Genomic DNA, 20,309 nt, shown 5'->3' on the forward strand with positions numbered 1-20,309 from the left:
GAACTTTCGGCAATGTTGATGGAAATGTGTTTTGTCTGTGCTGTCCAGTGGGGTAGCCATCAGCTACCAGTGGCTCTTGGACACTTGAAAAGTGCCTAGTGTGACTGAGAAACTGAAGTCTTCAACCAATTCAATTTTAATTCATTTAAATTTGAATAGCAACATGTGGCTAGGCACTAGCTTGTTAAATAGATGATTTGTATGACTCCGAGGCAAGTTTGGCTTAGAGTAAAAAATACATAGGCTTTGAGGTCACATGGACTAGGCTTTCAATCCTTTGATTACTAACTCTGTGACCTTGGCTTTGTCACTGACCTTCCCTGGGCCTGAGCTTGTTCATAAAATGGGGTTATAATATTTATGCTTAGATCCATTGCTACAATTGAAAATGAGGCATGTAGATTGCATAGCACAGACCGAATATTCCCTAAATGTTACCTGTTTCGTAGTATTAAATGATGCAGGTCAGTATTCGTGAAAGTAATTCAATTGCTTTGATTTCTCTGATCATCAGCATGGACATGTAATAAACTGTGAAATATACAATAAGAGATAACCCTGGGGGTGGTTGCCTCTGGTAGAGTAGCCTCTTCCGGTAATAACTGACAATGCTTTTCTAGTTAGTGATTCTCTTATCTCTGCCTTGCTGTGAGAGCTGTCCTTTTTCAGTGTGATTGCTTCTGGCAAATCCACTCTGCTCCTCCCAAGGAGCATTCCTCACTGCTTTCTCTATAACCTCAGAAGAACTATAGGCTGTTCAGGAAAAAAGACAAATGGAGCTTGTCCAATCAATAACTTTAATTTTACATGCAATTCTAAGTCAATGGAGTCTGATCAGATGGTCTTTCAAGTTTTCTTCTGCGGAATGAAGGGCACAAATTCAGAGACATTTACTTCAACCCTGGCGGATCATTACAATATTTTGGGAGAACTTCTAAAAAAATATGCATGCCTATCCCTCCTCCCCCTAACCTGGAGCCCTGGTGCTGTTAGGAGCACCCCAGGAGATTCTGTTTCATGGTTTGAAAATTATCAGTGTATCCCATTTTTCTCGGGTGGGCTCTGGACAGATGGGAGCCCAGGTTAAATGAGAGATTTCTGTACCACTCTAGGGTGAGAACATAGCACAGACATTACACGGATCCACCACAAGGATGTTGAGGACCTTTGAATATTGGGCTGAAATTTTCCCTTGGGGAATGAGAGCCAATCGTTTGAACAAGTGTCATTCAGAGCTGGGTCTGGATTCTAGAACTAGTTTCTCTTTACTTTTGCTCCTAATCTACCCTGTCATGTTTCTGGGGATGGTTTACCTACTTGTACATTTTGTGGGGCTCCAATCTGATTATGATATACTATCATTCAGCTCATGGACTTTTGTGCGTGAAATTTCACTAGTTGTTGACATGACCAGGTACATACCCATCTGAAGAAAAACTAGCGAAAACTCTTCTCCCTTTATTTTTTTTAAAGATTTATTTATTTATTTGAGAGAGAGAGAGAGAGAGACACCTCGAGCTCCAGAGGGGGAGGGGCAGAAGGGGAGGGAGAAAGACTCCTCAAGCCGACTCCTTGCTGTGTGGAGCCAGATCCCAGGCCTCTGAGATCAAGACCTGAGCTGAAATCAAGAGTTGGCCCCTTAACTGAGCCACCCAGGCACCCCCTCTTTACCCTTTAGAAACCACTCTTGCAATCAGAGGCTCAGAGCAATGTCTTTATGTCTGTCTGACCCACTCTCTTGCCACCCAAAAGTGACCTGTGAGTAATGGTGAAGCAACATACCGATTAGCGTATGGATGCTTGTTAGGTTACTAGCCAAATAGTGTTACATACTTTTGGAGACAATTTCTGTGGAACAAAAGAATTCCAAGCATAAGCCAAGGGCCCACTTCTCCTGAACAATACGCAACACAATAAAATTCCAGCACAACAAAGCAATTTCAACAGTCCGTGAAGGTCTGTAGCAGGCCCTAAAATTTTCAAACCAGAAAGGATTATGAAGGCACATTTTATTGGAGTAATTGGCAAGACAAAAAATTTAGGGATGTTATGGTTTAGATATATTATTGTTTTCTCTCTGGTTTTCTAACCACATCTTTTATTAATTTTTGGTTTTAAGAGGGAGCAAGTGAAAATATTAAACCTACGCTGGGCAGCAGTAATACCTTAAATGAGAACCTTAGTCGTATTAAAAGTTAAGGCTTCCTTATTTTGTTATGAAGAGGCAATTTAGGTGATAGAGAAACTAGGACTCATTGATTACATCCCTGATTTTCAGGGCCTGGATCACATGGGAATCTCTTATGGCTTGAGAAGTGAGTATTTTGGAAAGAAACCTAACTCCCAATAAGCTAGAAAGACAATTAGTGCATTTCCCTTGAAATCCAGGAGTTTTGATTGGTTTCAGAGGTGGCCTTCTGGAGGGGCTCATTTATGCCATCAGAACTCTTCCTGTCTGTTGCTCAGCTGGCTTTCCTCTGGCGTGGACTTACTCTCTAATAGGCTACGTCCAGCGGCTTCAGGCTTACATGGCCTGGCCTCAGAAGCTGCCACATCAGCTGGGAAAAAGGACCTCCATTCTCCCAGATTAGGTTACATGTATCTCCCCTCCTCCCTTCGTGCCTAGGGGATGAGATGCACTCTCATTGGCAGGCCTTGGTCACAAGCCCCTGCAATGGCAGGGAAAGTCTGTCATACACAATGTGAGGGAGCAATTCCTAAAAGGAAGAGGTTGGGACAAAGAAGTTAATTTTTTTAATAGCTTACTTCAGGGTGAGAAAAGTTACTTCCGATTTGCTATGTGAATGATGAAAAATAACTTCATTCTACCATTACACGACTTTTGGATTTAATGGAGACCACAACATAATGTGTGATTATCACATGAAATGTGTTAGTATGCTGAAGGAAAGTTCCATTCAAAACCCAGTATCATCTCACTTTCTTAAAATAGTTCTCTTGTAAATAGCCAAAAGTTTATTGTGGAAGTCTGAGTTTTATTTATTTGACAATCTCTGAACTGGAATGAAACAAGTCACACAATTCAAATATAGACGATTTTTCTGAGGAAAAGGGATGAATGCAATTTTATTTCAAATGTGCAAAAGGTATAAAGAAATCTCTGCTAAATATTTTAGAGAAATAATTATGTTGTGAATTTGTATCTCATTCAATCGTTTTGATAAATATGGATTTCATCCACTAGAGTTCCCAATAGTAAAAACTAAAGTAGAATGTGCTTAGTATTCCTAAAACAACGAAACCCTCGAAAAACCAAGTAATTAAGCAAATTTAAAGAAAAACATTACCAAACTACACATTACGGCATGAATCATGATGTACCCCGAAACATTTAGTTAACTTGGAAACATCAGCTGGCCCATACTCTAGGGCTGTACATCGTGCTTGAGATTTTTTCTATATTCTTTACTGTTTTTTTCCAAACATTTTTTGGAGTCTTAAAAAAACCTTCAGAAATTAAGTCTACAAATGATAAGCAGGCTCCACTGAGTATGTGGAAGTGAGTCCATAGAAAATGTCAGGCTCGAAGATCATCTGGATGGGTTGACTACCAGGTGGGGTTATCGCATTCACAAAACAGACTTCAGGTCCCCCGTGCGCTGCGGTCTGATCTGGGGCTTTCTGGCAGTTGAGATTATGTGGATTCTTCCCACTGGGGCGGGAGCGGCGGTGGGTGTGTGGAACGGGTTTGAAGGTGGGAGAGGGGGTGGGTGTGTGGGAGGGGTTTGGAGGTGGAAGTGGGGGTGGGCCTGTGGGAGGGGTTTGGAGGTGGGACCGGGTTTGGAATGGGGGAGGGGATAGAGCTGAGGGAGGCGGCAGGGCTGGAAGTGGGGGTGTGGGAGAGGGCGAGAACAGGGAGGGGGTGAGGAGGGGGCGGGACGGAGGCGGGGCGGGGCGCTCTATAGGGGCGTGCACACTCCACAAGGACACGCGCTCTGGGCCACAGCAACTCGCTCCAAGTTCCCTCCCTCGCGCTCCGCGAAGCCCGCCTGAGCCCTCCCACTCGGTGCAGACCGAACCATCGCGGCCGCCGCCAGCCGGGCCCTCCACTGCCTTGTGTCTCGAGCCCCCTTGGCTAACCGGGTCAGCTCTCTATCCGTGACCTCGCGGAGGCGGCGCGAGGACTAGGCGGCCCCTGCGGCCCGCGCTCGGCCCTCCGGCGGCGCCGGCGGCCCGGACCCCCTTCCTGGCGGGGCCCGACCTTCCTCCCCGCCGTCCCCGGGAGCTTGGCGCCCGGCGGGGGCCGCATCACCCGGGGCCCGGGAGCGCGACCGAGGTAAGCCTGGGGCGGGGGCCGGGGCGGGGGTCGCGCGGGTGGTCGCGCGGCGCCCCAACCGCGGACAATGCCCGAGCCGCGCGCGGCCGGAGCGGAGCCGGGTCCACCTCTGAGCCTCCGCGCCCGGCCTGGGTGTCCATCCAGCCCGGCCCGGGAGCCGCACTGGCCCGGACGGACCCCCGGCCCGCTGTGAGGGCCGCGAGAGGAGGCGGTCGGCTGCGCGTCCGGGCTGGGCGTGGAGACCGGGCAGGGGCGCTGCGGAGCGGGGCGGGCTTGCGGGGCGCGAGCGGCGGGCTCCGAAAGCGCGCCTGCCGCTTGCTGCTGGAGGAGTGGGTAGGCGAGGGACCCGGACTCCGCTCAACCTCTTTCCTCGCGTAGTCTCCAGTCTCGGGGGCTAACTACTGGAGGGATCAATATTTCCTAGTCGCCGGCTGGGAATTCTTGCAAGAAATGCAGATTCAGAGGCTCTGGAAGTTTGTTTTTGGTTACCCCCTCCAGTTCCACCCATGGTCTCGATCGTCTCCACTTTCTTTGAAAGCACACAGGTTTGAAATAGGATTAAATTGTCCTTGGCTCACTCGTGCCCCCGTCACCCAGCGGAGCTCATAACTTGGCAGCAAAATGCGGGCAGGCGGTGGGAAGCCGCCGGTGCCTGCTGCCCAGCCTAGTGCCCTTTGATTGTTGTTGGAGCAGGAGCTGCGTGGTGGAAATGGCAGTGACAGTTCTCCCTCCGCGCAGGCTGGTGGGGAGGGTAGCAGAGATAACTTTGCTATGTGCTTCAGTTCCTCGGGAAAGTGGAAAGAAAGCACCTGGTGCCCGGCTTTTTAACCCTTTCAGGTTGTATGCAGATTTACCGAGCCACAAAAATGAACAGGCTTTCTTTGCTGCCTAAGATGCAGGCAAACTCTGGGTTTTTCCTCACGGTTATATCCTGTGCAAAATCTGGCACACATCTGTGACAACACTGCATGGCTGGCATTGTAAGGACTACAAACTGATTTGTTTTTGAGAAGGGGAATGTGAGAGTAGAATACGCATTTTTGCAGTATAGATAATATGACTTTCATTTTCCTCATTTCCCCTGCTGGTGTTGAAGACCCACATGTAGCATCTTCTCTCCAGTTTACATGTGGAGTCATTCCGTGGAAAATACCTGTACTAACCTGTACTTATTTTGTGACCTCACAACCCCCGGTCATTCAGATGAGCTAGTAAGCATAGTTATTTTAACATAAGGGCGAGGTAATGATAAGCCAGACTTCTTTGTCCATAACATCCCATTGATTTATTCTATGGTATTTATGGTGCTACTATAGATCTTACAACAGTAAAGTCACTAATTGAACAGGGAGATGGCCGTGCTTTGTCAGCTTGATAATCTGTAAAGTGCTTTGAGCTGTGCCTGGAACACAGTGTTAGGTAAGTGTCACCTAGTTTTATTTTTTATTTTCAGTCCATGTGTTTTTCTGTTTGGAAAACAGTTGTTTTGTTTTTCAGATTGCAGCACTTTTAAATCATGGTCTATTTTAAGTCTGTGGTTTAATTTTAGATCAGAATTGAGGTTGGGTTGTTGTTTTGCTTATGACTGACAGTCTGTTCTGTGTGTTCTTATGCACAATGTATAGCAGATCTGTAAGGGCAAGAACACAGTCCTGAGCCGTCATATCCAGGTACATTTCATAATAAGGAGGCTTAATTATCCTTAAGGGCCTAAATGTCTAAGAAGAAGCCTAGACAATAGGGGAAATGTGGGCTCTGGACCCTATTCTGAACCCCCTCGTTCTCTAGGTTGACAATAATACTTCTGATTCCTACTTGAAATTCCACTGTGGTGGCACAACAGTGAGGTAACACCCACTGGGTCAAAAGTTAATGAAGTATAAACATGCACATTGTATATACATCAACCAGATCCTATAATTCCTACTTGTGCTTTCAAATCTTTAGAGCAGCCTAATTAGCTAACACAACGAAAAATGGAAACTACTTACTTGCCATGTGTCTGCAACCAAATGATTGTGTTTGCTAGCTAGATATCTTAAAAGATTGTCAGGGGTTTACTTTCATTTTGAGATTCCCCCCCCACCCCCACCCCCTTTTAACTTTGAAATGATATCTCTTTCATTCTTAAACAGTTAACTTAGCTAATCAGAGGCATGGCTAACTCTTGGGGCCCTGCAGTACCAAAGCTGCTGTAGGCACAGTCTAGCAGTAGGTGGCGCTGTGGGTAACGCTGGTGGTCAGAATTGGAGGGGTTAATTTAGTAATCCCATTGCTTGCCCTCTCCCCCAAAATACACTCTTACCACACAAATACCATCTAACAATCTTTTTAGGAATAAACTTTTTAAAAAGTCTCTCCTTTTTATTTCAACCTTTTTTAGACTCTTTTAGATTTTTCTTTCTGAAAACCCTAGTGTTCCTGGTGTTAAGACAAACATTGCTTTGTAAAAATCTTATTTAATTAACTGTACTCTTTACTCTTATTTTTCCGTGATAGATTAAGATTGATCAATCAGAGCCTAGAGGATCTCCAACTAACCTGGACTTTTTTTCAGTACTTAACCTGTAAGAGAAACAAATGGTAAGAAACCCAGTTGCATTATGACTTTAAGAAAACGGCTTCTCATTTATTCTGATTTTTACCATTTTTCTGAGTCCCAATATGATGCAATGAGCATTGATATTCAGGATGAAGACTCCGAAGCTCTGCAAAGCCATGACTCATCCCCAAAAAATATATTCATTCTATTTAGTACAGCACCAAGGATAGGGAGTGAATAAGAAGACTCAGAACAAGGACTTTGTGGACTGTAATCCGAGTTATCTCTGTGGGCTGGCTCGGGGACTGGCCTCGTCCTAGGCAGTTGACAGTGGATTCTCTTTATTCCAACACAGGATAGTTGTTGTTATCTTCTCTCTTCGGGTGACATGGAGTGACTGGCTGAGTCACGTAGCTACTAAGTAGCAGCGCTGTGCTTTTCACCCCGGGCCTGTGTGCCTCTGGAACCCATGGATCGATCTTTCCACCACACCATGTGGAATAGCCTCTGTTTTGCACATGCAGGAGGTGCTCAGTACATTCTTTTGGGGTTTGATACCAACACATCTCTTCTTCATAGCTCAGTGATATGCTTTGAATGTCCTGGGTAACGTTGGGAGTCCAAAACAGGAGAAATGAAGCTAATTTTAATGTTCAGGGATAACCTCCTGAGATTTCACAATACTTACTAAAGATTGCTTATTTTAGAAGGACTGAGGAGAAGGCTGGCAGGTTTAATTTCTTTGAACCATGTAAAGGCCAGTGCAAATGGTTTAGATTATGAAGTCGTGTTGGGTCTGTTTTTGGCTTTTTTGCTCAGGTGAGCTGGTGAGAGTTCTAGCCTTCCGTATACCTCCACTGGCTTTCCTTTCCTTGCTTTAAAGGAGCTTCATTCATTTCCATCACTTAACTACATCAAATAATTAAATACGTTATGATGATTAATGAAACACTGGATCAAACCTCCTTTCAATGTATTCACTTTTTTAATTTTACACTTTAGCCAGAGCTGAGTTTAATTTTTTAATGGTCATTTTTGTATTGAAAGCATTATAGAAATACAAAAAAGTAGTATTGGAGAATTGTTCAGAAGAGAACACAGACTTTGCACAAAATGTTTACCAAAGAAGCTAAAGGTAGCATTGATTCTGAAGTTTGAAAGGATAAGTTGAGATCATTTGCATGGAAGATTTTGGAGAAAGTAGTGAGAAATACAGTTTTTCATTGTTTATGGATGTCATCACCCACACAATTAACTACAGATAAGGAAGGTATGGGCAAGGCTTCCAAATGTTTGCAGAATACACTTTCCTTCTGTTTTGAAGCCTGGGTTTGTTTCTAGATGATCTCTTGTACAAAATTAATGACCTTAAATCATGCATATTCCTATTATGGCACATTGGGTTTCCTCCTGCTTGTGAAAAGGGACTGTGTGTGATGTTTATGTTTTTAACATTTTGAGTCTCATAAGAAGAGTCACATAAGAACACAGCATTCAAAGGCATAAGACTGGGTTTTTTGGCTTTTTTTTTGTTGAAACTTTAGTAGTTAGTAGATAAGCAATTTACTTCCTCTTTCCAGTGTGTTTGGTGATAAAAATAGTGAACATGTGGATGATTAAACAATTTCAAACTGGGACTAGCGCAAAAGCTGGGATTTTAAAATTGTAAACACTTTAGAGGGAAGTTCAAAGGTGAATACTATGCAAAAGGAAACAATATGTCATTTGGCAGAGAGGTTTCTAGAAAAATTATAAGAATTCTGTGGTGTGTTTTATACCTCAGAGCAAGATCAATGGGTTTTGAAATTGTCCAGTTCCAGATAAAGCTTTGAAAGATACACTTTAGAAGCATATGGGAAATTTTTGAGTGGTTATGTTGTCAGGCAAATCATTTGCTCCTCAAAAACCCCACTGGAAGTTTGTTTTCTTTTCTTTTTTTTGTCTTTTTCAGGAGAAATCACAGATATGCTTCAAAATAATCATTGCCAGCAATTTTTTTTTTTTGGTCTCATTGACTGGAACTTAATGAAAAGAAAGTAACTATGAGAAGGAATGTAGTTTAGTAATTTCTTCCATTATGATTATTATGTTAAATGGATATTTATAGAGGATTCAGTGTGTGCCTAGGTACTAGGGATAAGCAGTGCCCAAGAAAGACAAGGTTCTTGCTCCTTTGAGGCTTAATGGTATATCAAGTGGAGGAAAAGCTAATAAAATAAACAAATAAATGAAAAGCTAGGGTTTTTTTTTAAAGATTATTTATTTATTTTAAAGAGAGAATGTGCTCGTGTGTCTGCATGTGGGTGCACTCGAGAGGTGAGGGGCAGACGGAGAGGGAGAGAGAGAATCCTTAAGCAGACTCCCCACTGAGCACAGAGCTTGACATGGGGCCAATCCCGGATCCAGAGATATGATCTGAGCTGAAATCAAGAGACAGACACTTAACCAACTGAGCCACACAGGTGCCCCCATGAAAAGCTAGTTTCAAGCAGTAGTTAGTGCAGTCAGGAATGAGGGTGGCATTCCCAGCTAGGCTGGGTGGTCCGAGAGGGCTCTGGAGGATGTGTGAGCTGAGACTTAAGTGGGAAAAAAAAAGAGGCAACCTCTGCAAGGTCTCTGGGCAGAGAGGACAGCTTATGCAAAGGTCCTGAGGCAGGCAGAACAGGAGATAGCATCAGAGGAATCAGGTCAGCAGGGCCTTCTAGACTATGGGGGTTGGGGGAGTGGATTTCTGTTTATTCTAAAGTAGTGGGAGCTGCTGGAGGGTGTGATACAAGGAGGACCAGGCTGTAGTGTGCAGATTCGGCAGCTCACATGGCCTTCCTTATGGAGAATGCATTGCCAGAAAAGAGTAGAAATGTGGAGACAGAAAGCTGTCCTGGTGACCAGCCAGTTGGACTAGAAGGAAAGAAAGGAAATGGGGAGGGGACCCGATGTTTGCACAATTTTGAATTTCTCCTAACCTACCCCACTATTGATCTTAAGCTGCATCATTATCGTACGTAACACCACGAAAGAAAACACACCGCTGGTTAAGCTGCGACATACCACTCATTGTGATATGACTCCTGATTTCAGGTATTAAAATGGGAAAATAGATGTGTCTTAGAATCAGTGAAATATGGTATACTCTGGAGCTGGAGCTGAGAGGGCTTGAATTTGTATTTTATTTCTGTTTGTGTATCAGTGATAGAAGTTGAATCCTGTTATTTGGAAGAATCTGGGGGTCCTATGTAGTGGAATCCCCTCCCTCAGGATTGGAAGCTGGTGTAGACAATTGCATCCAGTGTCTGTAGTCTTTCTGATATTTTCAAAATATGTCGAGCAGGCATTCACAGATGCTGTTGCCCCACATGCACTACAGGCCGCTGGTGTCAGAGATCAAGGAAAGTGGGACGGCCCAGATTTGTCAGATTCGAGGGGAGTCAGGGGCACCATGTACACCTTCAGAGTGGGTGGCAGAGCCCTGGGGAATTACTAGCTTTATTTCTTTGACACCAGGAGCAGGGCAGTGAGGCCAGGGTGACGGGTTCGGTTTGGGCCATGAGGATTCCAGGCCAAACACTCATTTGAAGGCCAGCCTGTAACAGAGAGGCTGAGAGAAAGTTTTTAGGTGTGTCTGGGGGCAAAGATTGGCTCTGTGTGAACTTGAGTGAGTTATGGAGGCTTCTGGAACCTCAGTTTCCTGATATGTAAAATGGGGATAACCTCCTTCCTGTCGTACCTGCTTCATAGGGTTGCTGGGATGGTAAGATGGTGCTTGGGAAATGCGGAGCACTCCAGTGAGGCTGGGTGCTCTTACAGATCTCAAGGGCCGTTCCATCTGTCTTGTCTGTCCTCATCATATAGGTCAAGGGCTGAAAGTCACTTTTTCAGAGACTTACCCTGACCCCGGGACCTAAGGTAGCCCTTTCTCCAGCCACTCTCTTTCCCATCGTCCTGCTTTATTTTCTTCACAGCCCCCGTGTCTATCTAGAACCGTGTAATTTCTCTACATGTTCAAAGTATCTTCTCCAGGCTGAAAGGGATGCTGTCATGGCAGCTGCCCAATCCACATTGCCTAGAACCGTGCCAGGCCCCTTGCGGGGCCTCTGAAATACCTACCCTGTGGGGTCCGGGTGTGACCTGCTGGTGAGGAGGTCTTTGCCTGTGGGACCTTGAAGGTGCAGCAAAAAGGTCAGAACTCAAGCAGAACTCTGCTCTCACCTTTGCGTTTGTGCTATGAGATGACTGGCTTTCCAGTGAGGTGGCTATACCTGAGGTCCCTTGGACAGGTTTTGAGCGGTCCTTGGTTGAGTATTTTGGGGACAGAGAGTCAGAGGAGAGGGATTTCTTGGGGTAGGACACGCTCGTGGGTTCGCCCTGGCCTTTCAAAGAGCATCACTGGCTTCATCCTCAAGCCAAGTGTCATCCAAGGCCTCCCTGATATGTGAGATGCCAGCTCTCAGGCACCTTGTCCTTCTATCAAAACCACAAGAGGAAACAAGGTAGAGAAATGTACCCACTATAAAAAGCAACCAGTGCTTGTCAGGCTGCCCTGGCTGTTCCGGAAGCCGGCCATGAAGTTGGGGCCGCAGCCGGCAGCCTGATAGACCTGCGCGGTCAGCAGTCTCGACTGCGGGCTCTCGCCCCTGTGTCTGAGCCAGATCATGTTACTTACGATGCCACATCTCATTATAGTGACTCTGGTCGGGGCATTTGGATGCTATTTGTATTTCGAAAAAGGAAATCATACCCACTTTAGAAATAAGCTTTCACGGTGCTCGCTTGTTGACTGTGGTCCTTGGGTGAAGTTTAGTGAATAAAATGCAAGGACTTCTTTTTTCTTCTTCTTCTTTTTTTTTTTTTTTTTATATTTTCTTTCTCTTTTTCTTTTTTTTTTTTTTTGTTTTTTACAAGAACTTATTTTCAAATGCTTATGTTGACACACTCCACAATCATAGGTGTATGCTTGTATTTATTCACTTACACGTGCAAACTATTTGTCATCTTTCTTTCCCTGGCTACCATGGGGCCATCCCTTCCACAGTTGGTCAGGAACAGACGGAAACAGAACCCAAAAGTGTTGAGAGATACCATTGAATCCTGACAGCACTTCTGTGTCTAGAACAAGGTGAAATGGAAGGCTCATTGTACTCTTAACTATGAGTTGGGGATTTAAAAAATCCTTTTAATCTGTCCCTGGCCTGTGCTCATTCAAATGATCATTAATTGGAATGTTGTGATTTTTAAGACTCAGATGTTGTTCTTCCCAAGACATTTTGTTCTTGTTTAGTGACCATGAAAGAAGAATAGAAATCTTTGTGTTGGTTCTGAATGTGACTGGTCAGGGATGGTCTTCATAGCTTCTGCGGGCTTTGTTCTAACCTGCAGCACGAATCTGGTGTGTAACCATATAAACCTTTTTATAATGTTTTGGTCAAAGTGGCCACCATCTCCGAGGGGATAGACAGGCTAACAACTCAGTTATTTAACCTAATGAAGATTTTCTTTTCTTCTAGTTCCCCCTAGGGAATTTATACTTATAGCTCTTGTAGAGGGAGAGGATTATAATCATATAAATCTACATTTTGTGGAAAGTTGAAATAAGGTTCTATCTGTGTATTTGTGTGCGTGCGTGTGTGCGTGTGTGCGTGTGTGTGTAGAGGTCCAGTTGTCAATACGAACTTCGCAGTGGCCATGTTTCCCAGTTAGAAGTGGCTCTCCCGGCTCCCCAGTGGCACACATTCCGGCTCATGTGGCCTATTTTGCTTATCTGATTTCTCCTCCAGGTATTTTTTTTCCTCTCAGAATTCACCGGCACAGAACTGAACTGCTTTAGTTCTTAATCCCCATTGCTATTTCCACATGCCTTTTCGAGTAATTTCAGTGTGAGGCATTCAGCTGTTGAAAAGCTCTGTCTGCCCTTCGGACCTTTCCCAAAAGGTGTTTAGATACTGTGAGTTAATGATAAAGAGACTGCATCACCAAGACCTTTTCATTCAGGATACTAAGAAATAATCAGACATTTTGTGTCTTTTTTTTTTTTTTAAGATTTTATTTATTTATTCGACAGAGATAGAGACAGCCAGCGAGAGGGGGAACACAAGCAGGGGGAGTGGGAGTGGAAGAAGCAGGCTCATAGCGGAGGAGCCTGAGGTGGGGCTGGATCCCAGAACGCCGGGATCACGCCCTGAGCCGAAGGCAGACGCTTAACCGCTGTGCCACCCAGGCGCCCCGACATTTTGTGTCTTAAATACTTAAATATCCTCATTTTAATTTGAACTTTTTTATATGACCAGGTAGTATGTGTCAGTCTTAGATACCTCGTGTTGGTCAGGGTTCTCCAGAGAAACAGAACCAATAGATTTCTGTCTCTGTCTCTATCTCCATCTCGTTTTAAAGGAGATTTATTACAAGGAAGTGGCTGGTGAGGTTATGGAGGCTGGGAAGTCCCAAATCCGTCATCTGCAGGCTGAAGACCCAGGGGAGCCCATGGTGTAAATTCCAGAGTGAGGGGTGGGGAAGACAGATGTCTCAGCTCACGAAGTCAGACAGAGATCAGATTCTCCCTTCTCCCTCTTTGTTGTATTCAGGCCTTCGACAAACTAGATGAGGCCCACCCACATTGTGGGGGAGGGCGGTCAGCTTTACTCAGGCTATCCATTCACGTGTCAGTCTCATCCAGAAACATCCCTACAGACACGTACTCGTTCAGCCGTGTATCTGGGCACCTTGTGTCCCGGTCAAGTTGATGCGTAGACTTCTCTAGTCCTAATGCCATGTCACTGCCTGTAGTAGAAGAATGGAAGTGACCTCAGGCGTTCTGACCTCATCCATCCTCTGAAGTGTCCTGTTGCTCTTGTTGAAATTGTCGGTGTGCCTTGTGAATGGGGTCACGTGCATCTCGGTGATGGCTCCTTTGATGCGGAGGATACAACATCAGTGAAGCAAAGATTCATCTCTTCATTTTTAGGGAAAAATAAAGCTTTGTCACTTTTTCTTTTTTTCTGTCACGTTTTGGCTCCCCTGTCCCCTCGTGGAACAGAAAGTTACATAAAAGGAATATGATGTCAGCAGGTATTTTTTTTCCTTGCATTTTGATGTAAAACTCCTATAAGAAGTTTCCTTCTACCAATAAGAGGATAAATTCCTCAAACCTAAAATAGCAAACATACTGGTAAGCAAGACAACTTTTGTCTGTGCTCATAGATTTTTAATCGATTCATTGATGCTTTGTGGTCTAGTGAAATGACATGATAAGAATCATGAAAAGCATTTGGAAAGGGGTGAATTCTTCCCCCTGCAGCTGAGCTGATGTTGACGTTGGGAATGCACCCCATGAAGGGGAGAGCCCTTCAGATTGACGGGTCTTTACAGCTGACGTGCAGCATCTTGATATTGAAGTCAGGACCCTGGTCCACTTTGACGTCCTCTCTATTTCCCTCTCTCCCTGACTCTGAAATATCTCCCCTGCCTGCCGCTCTCTGCCTCCTTGGTGCACCTTCCATCTTAGTTCAGTCCTGGGCCATCTTCTCCTTTCTGGCTGATAGCCCTGCCCTGAACCTTCTTCTCCTTCCTGCCTCCCTGGTAGTCTCGCCAAAATTAGCTGAGGTATCGGTCTGTCACATTGCTTGCCTGCCCCAAGCCCAGACCACATACTCAAAACAAAGTCTTATTAAGATTCCATTCCAGGGGTGCTTGGGTGGCTCAGTCAGTTAGGTGGCTGCCTTCGGCTCAGGTCATGATCCCAGGGTCTTGGGATCAAGCCCCGCATCAGGCTCCCTGCTCAGCGAGGAGCCTGCTTTTCCCTCTCCTTCTGCCTGCTACTCCCCCTGCTTGTGCTTTCTCTGTCAAATAAATGAACAAAAATCTTTAAAAAACAAACAAACAAACCCCAAAATATACCATTCCTATTCTTCCCGGTGTGGCTTCCGTGTCCCTCCAGCCCCTTCCCTTGGGCGTCTCCCTGCAGTGCACCTGCTGTTCATTCTGTCCAGAGTGCCCGTTCACCTCCGCTGTGCTTTGTGCAATCCTGGTCACCCTAAAGCGGTGTCTATCATGCTTCCTCTCTAATTATTTTCCTTGATCATAAATGGTCTGAATAAAAAAGAGCAGAAGAGGGGGCACCTGAGTGCCTCAGTCAGTTGAGCATCTGACTCTTGATTTCAGCTCGGGTCTTGATCTCAGGGTTGTAGGATCGAGCCCCGTGCTCAGTATGGAGGCTGCTTGTCCCTCTCCCTTTGCTCCTCCCTGCCTGTCGTCTCCCTCTCTCTCTTTCTCTCAAATAAATAAATAAATAAATAAATAAAATCTTAAAAAAAGGAAGAACAGAAGAAACAATCATGTCTTTTATGATATTTAAATAACTTGAATGCAAGGGCATAAAAGTATATCTCTGCCTTATGACTATTGTATGACTTGATAGAGGACATAAATCATATTTAAACCAGCAGCTTCTTGTGAATATCTGCGTCAGTCTTAAGCCACTCTGCTATGTAAGTAGTTTGCATTTCAAGATTGAAGTGAATGATCTCTCAGATGCTGAAGGAGTTTGCAGCTGGGATCAAGGCACCACTATTGATAATATCCTGAGAGATCATGGAGAAGACGGAAGTGCCGGAATCAAGTCAAATGCCCTGATTTTTCAGAAAGTGACAAGATCCTAGACCTGCCTGTCCAGTATGGGGGCCACTGGCCACACATGGCTACTGAGCACTGGCTGTGTGGCTAGCATGGATTGAGATATCCTGTAGGTGTAAAGTACCAGACTTTGCAGATTTAGCTTGAAAACAGAATGTAAAATAACTCATTAATATTTTTTGGATATTTTGGATTGATTGGGTTGGATAAAATATATTGTCAAAAATGACTTCATCTTTTTCTTTTTAATTTTTAATATACCTATAAGAGGGTTCGAAATAACCTGTGGTTCACCTTTGCAGCTTGCATTGTATTTCCATGGGAGGATGCTGTTCTAGACTCTACAATTCTATTATTTTACTCCCTATCCTTGGCAGCATTCTAAAACATAGTGTTAAGCAGATGGTTGTGTGCTTGTAGCAAAGGAAGTAGTAATAACTAAAAGCAAGAACAGTTCACTAGGAACAAATCATGCCAAGCTAACCTCATTTTTTTTTTCCCCAATCAGGTTTCTAGCCTCGAAGGTCAGAATGCTTCTGTAGATTTCCATTTGGGTTTCTGTGAAACACTTGGAACATGTCCTCTGATAAGCTCAAGAACAATTTAGAGTACATAGAGTTGTGGTCGATTGTGTGGCTGTGTCTGTAGCTGGTTGAACTCGGTTCTCAGAGTAGCTCGTATTGATTGTTGTGTCAGAAACAGGCTGGGGATGCTCTCCGGCTTCCCATAGAGCTTGTTCCATCTTAGTCACATGAGGGAACATAAACTAAGGTCATTTGTGAAGAGGTCAAGTTGGACCAGATTTCAGGCTTCCGTAGGAAGGTACGTCTCACCAGCCATGTTCTGCCACCTGGTCTGGAGTGCATTCACTGCACACATTTGTTTAGTTCGTATGTGTCAGGCACTACGTTGGGTGCTGAGAATAAAGGTCAATAATATATTGTCCCTAACTCCAAAATTTCATCTGATGGGAAAGAAAACCCCCAATAAAACCGTGTGATCACACATTGGTGTGTTGACTGCCCAGCAATGCAGAGACTCTCACCTCAGCTCTGCTGCCACAAAGAATGGCTTAGTATTAATTGGTCTGAAACAAAATCATTATCTTTAATGGTTCATATCTAACAACTCAATACATAATGAATTAATTTATGAGAGGGTTTTTGTCTTAATTGGTTTTATTTATATTTTTTCCAGCTTTATTGAAGTATAATTGACAAATAAAAGTCATTTATGTTTAAGATATACAGTGTGATGTCTTGGTGTATGTATGCATTGTGAAATAGGGACCACAGTCAAATTAATTAACACGTCCACTATCTCACGAAGTTACTGTGTGTGTGTGTGTGTGTGTGTGCATGTGCACACATGTGGTGAGAACATTGAAGATCTACGCTCTTAGCAAATTTCAAGTAGAATAGGGTATTATTAGTTACAGTCGTCACGTTGTACATAAGTCTCCAGAACTTATTCATCTTATAACTGAAAATTAGTTCTCTCTCTTTTTTTTTTTTTTAAGTTTGTTCTCTTTGACCAACATGTCCCCATTTCTCAACCCCCTACTCCCTGGCAACCAGCATTCTACTCTCTGCTTCTGTGAGTTTGACTTATTTAGATTCTTCCTGTAAATATGTGAGATTTTTTTCTGTGGCTGTGGTAGAAAGCTTGGTAATACCTACTCTGAAACATTTCCAGAACAAAATCACCTTGACGGTATACTTTTGGGGGTTTACTGGACCCATGTACTGGAGTGGGTCCTACAAACTACTATTTCTCAAAGAACGTTCTGGCTTTGCCCCCTAGATACCTTTATGGCTGCATTCATACAGAAGAGGATAATTCTGCATTCTGGTCAGGCGTTTGGAACTTCTGTTGAGAACTATGAATCTACTGAGCTCTTAACAATCTAAGAGGCTTATTTATTGTGAATTGTGAATGACTTTTTCAAGATTTTACTTAGCCCATCCCCTGCTTTGGTTTTTTCGACTTTGGTCTTCAAGTAGGTGGCTCTAGGTAACATTTAGGTGGCAAGGCGTTATTTTAGACTCTTCTGGAATCGTCCTCCTGACCAACTAGCCCTCTCACCCATCCCGTACTCTGCTTTGGTTGAAGGAGATTGCAGAGGCGGCCACACAACATCTCTTCCTGTATTTTGGTGGAGATGTCAGTAAGTACCTCTTGCATTGCTACCATCCAGTGTGCTCTACACTTTACACACTTAAAAATTTGTCAGAGACATGCAAATAATTTAATCATAAACAATAAAGTGAAAGCAAAATTGAAGCTCAACTGTAGCAGTTAAGCTGGAAATCATGACTAGTTTCTTCTCTATCTTGACCTGTTTCTGTGTTTAATTTTCTCTAGGTCTGTTTTCCTCTGATTTTATTTTTTGCTTCAAGGTATCTCACATCTTTTTGTGAAAGAAGGCAGGTTTAAAGTAAAACTAGAGGCTTTCTTAATGTAATTTTTGGTCTGTAAGTTGGTTATATAAACTATATTGGGAAGGTATGAGTTGTATATTTGACGTTCTTGAAACTTTCCTATTAAATATTTAAATCGTGGCAGTCAGCTTTTTAATTATTTATTTTTTGTAGATGAAAAAAATATTTAGAGGTCACTTTTTTTTTCCATATCAAATCACAAGTTCTGTTGAGCCCTGTGGCAGAAAAATTCTTACAACTTAATGATCTCCTGTGTAGAAAATCTCAAAGGGTAGAAAATCTCAAAGGGGGATCTGGTGATGTTTCTGGGCCATGAACAGCACATTCTCTGGGAGGGCTTGGTGGTGACCGTGTAAGGCAGGCATACCTCTTTGGGTTCCTGTGCCTGAGGGGGCTGCTGGAGGTTACCCAAGGTTACCTCATTTCTTTCTTGGAACAACACTGCAGTGTTGGTATTACTGTGGTCCCACCTTACTAATAGGTGCCAGGAGGTGACATGGAATCTTCAAGTCGTCGGGGAGTGGAAAAGCTGGTTTAGTGCCTGGACTCAGTGAGCCAGAGCTGCATACAGCCTCAGCTGTGGCAGAAAGAGGGGTTCCCACTGCCCTCCCCAGCCTGGTCATCCCTGGTGGTGCATCTCATTGCCCTGAAATGGCAGGATGGAGTGAACATTCCCACGTTTGTCTTCTCTGGCAGGTGCCTCCCTCCCAGGAGCTGCTTCCAGAGAGGTCCTGCATTTCACTGTCCCCTGGGATGTCTTTCTGCCAGCCCTACTTTTCCCCCAGGCCTGAGAGGGATCATTGATGACCCTCTGTTGGGTTTTCCTAGAGCATCTCCCCATCCTAAGAGACTGTTTTGGAATTAGATGGTGTGCTTTCTGAAACTGAGACTGGCCGGGCTTTACTTAACGAAGATTTCTCCCAGTACTGCAAATGAAGGCAAATATCTGATGTTCCAGAATCTTTACTTATATGTATCAAGGATGGAATATAGCAGCAAGAAATGCCAAGGCCAGTGCAAGAGTCTGAGGGGAGAGGTTTTAGGATGTGCCCAATGGCCGTCCTCAGTCACACGCTAGGGGCTCATGTGGAGATGGACTATTATCCTGTCCAAGACAGCTGCCTTGGCCTGGCATATGTCTGGGCTCGGTAAATAGTAGTTGACAATACTAGAATGGTCTTCGTAGGGTGGAAGAATTAGTGAATTGTATGCTTTGCAGATTACCCGGCCAAGATCCATGAGGGAAAGTGATATGAAGGCAGATTTCAACTTAATGAAGGTCAGAGGTGACCCAGACCAGAATGGGCTGCCATTTAAAATGGACCCTCTATTGTTGGGATGGGGAAGGGGGTGTCCAGAGGGGGCCTGGACAGTTGGCTTTCTGTCCCCTGTGCTGAGACCAAGATTGTTTTTATCCTGACACATACCAGCTTCACCTCAACCCACATGGCTGTTGCCATTTCTAGCAGGATCTTTCTGACTTCTCATTTTGTGTTCATTTCATCATGCGTTAGAAGCTGAGTCGGCTCCACGGTAGACTTAACGGAATCTATTCAGGGCACTCTCTCAGGGACACAGTATTGGAAAATAAGGTCATGTCTCTCTTTAACACCGAAATAAACTGATAAATGCTTGTAAAGCAGAGTAGGAGAGGAGCGAGGTGGCCGGCCTTCCATTTGGGGGCGTTTGTTACCTCGCTGGAAATGAGACTGGGACACGTGCCTCCTGGGAACGGGGTTTTCTGTGCATCCCAGATCCTGGCCTCCACAAGTGCAGAGTTATGCATTTGCCTTCCGTTCTTGCTGGCTTGGCAAACGTCCAAGCAAAACAGGAACTCTCGGGGCTGACTTGGCAAAATACATACCAGTTCTTCCTCGAAGTCTTCCTTCAAGTTTGCCTACTGCAGTGGTCCACATCGTCAACCCAATAAGAACGTCTGGGATTCTGCAGCGCCCTGGGGCCCTACCCCAAGTAGGAATTTGGGGGCACTGTGGAGGTGACGTGTGACGGTGCTGCCCAGGTGGCTTTGGGAGCCCCCAGACTCCAACACAGCAGAGTCACCTGGAGAGAGAAACACAAATTGCCAGTCGGTTCCCAGAGTTTCTAATTCACAAGTCAAGGGGGGACCTGAGAATTTGCATTGCTAACAGGTTCCCTGTGGCTGTGCAACTGCTGAGCTGGGTGAAGTCCTCATTTTAGGGGTGCATGGTGCTATATTGCAAGCCCCCAGACACAGTAAACTTGGCAGGAGCCTGGGCAGGAGGGGAGGAGATGGGGGGTATTTGAATGTGGATTTGTTGTGGGAAAATGCTGGGGAGGGCAGAAAGGGTTACAGACATGTTCCCAGAGAAGATCTGCCTTGTGTCATAGGCTTTAACTTCTCAGCAAGAATCTGAAACAAAGTCAA

The 20,309-nt window shown here is 44.6% G+C and overlaps 1 protein-coding gene across 3 annotated transcripts in view; it reads left to right on the forward strand.

Moving 5' to 3' along the window:
* The first annotated feature begins 4,192 nt into the window (after positions 1-4,192).
* Positions 4,193-20,309, forward strand: part of FAM110B (family with sequence similarity 110 member B) — a 147,283-nt gene continuing 131,166 nt past the window's right edge. For all 3 annotated transcript variants that reach the window (XM_040625855.1, XM_040625857.1, XM_040625854.1), the window contains exon 1: positions 4,193-4,297. The gene's annotated coding sequence lies outside the window, so the exon portion shown is untranslated. The remainder of the gene's footprint in view (positions 4,298-20,309) is intronic.

The sequence above is a fragment of the Ursus maritimus genome, unplaced genomic scaffold, assembly GCF_017311325.1.
Source record: "Ursus maritimus isolate PB19 unplaced genomic scaffold, ASM1731132v1 scaffold_9, whole genome shotgun sequence".
NCBI lineage: Eukaryota > Metazoa > Chordata > Mammalia > Carnivora > Ursidae > Ursus > Ursus maritimus.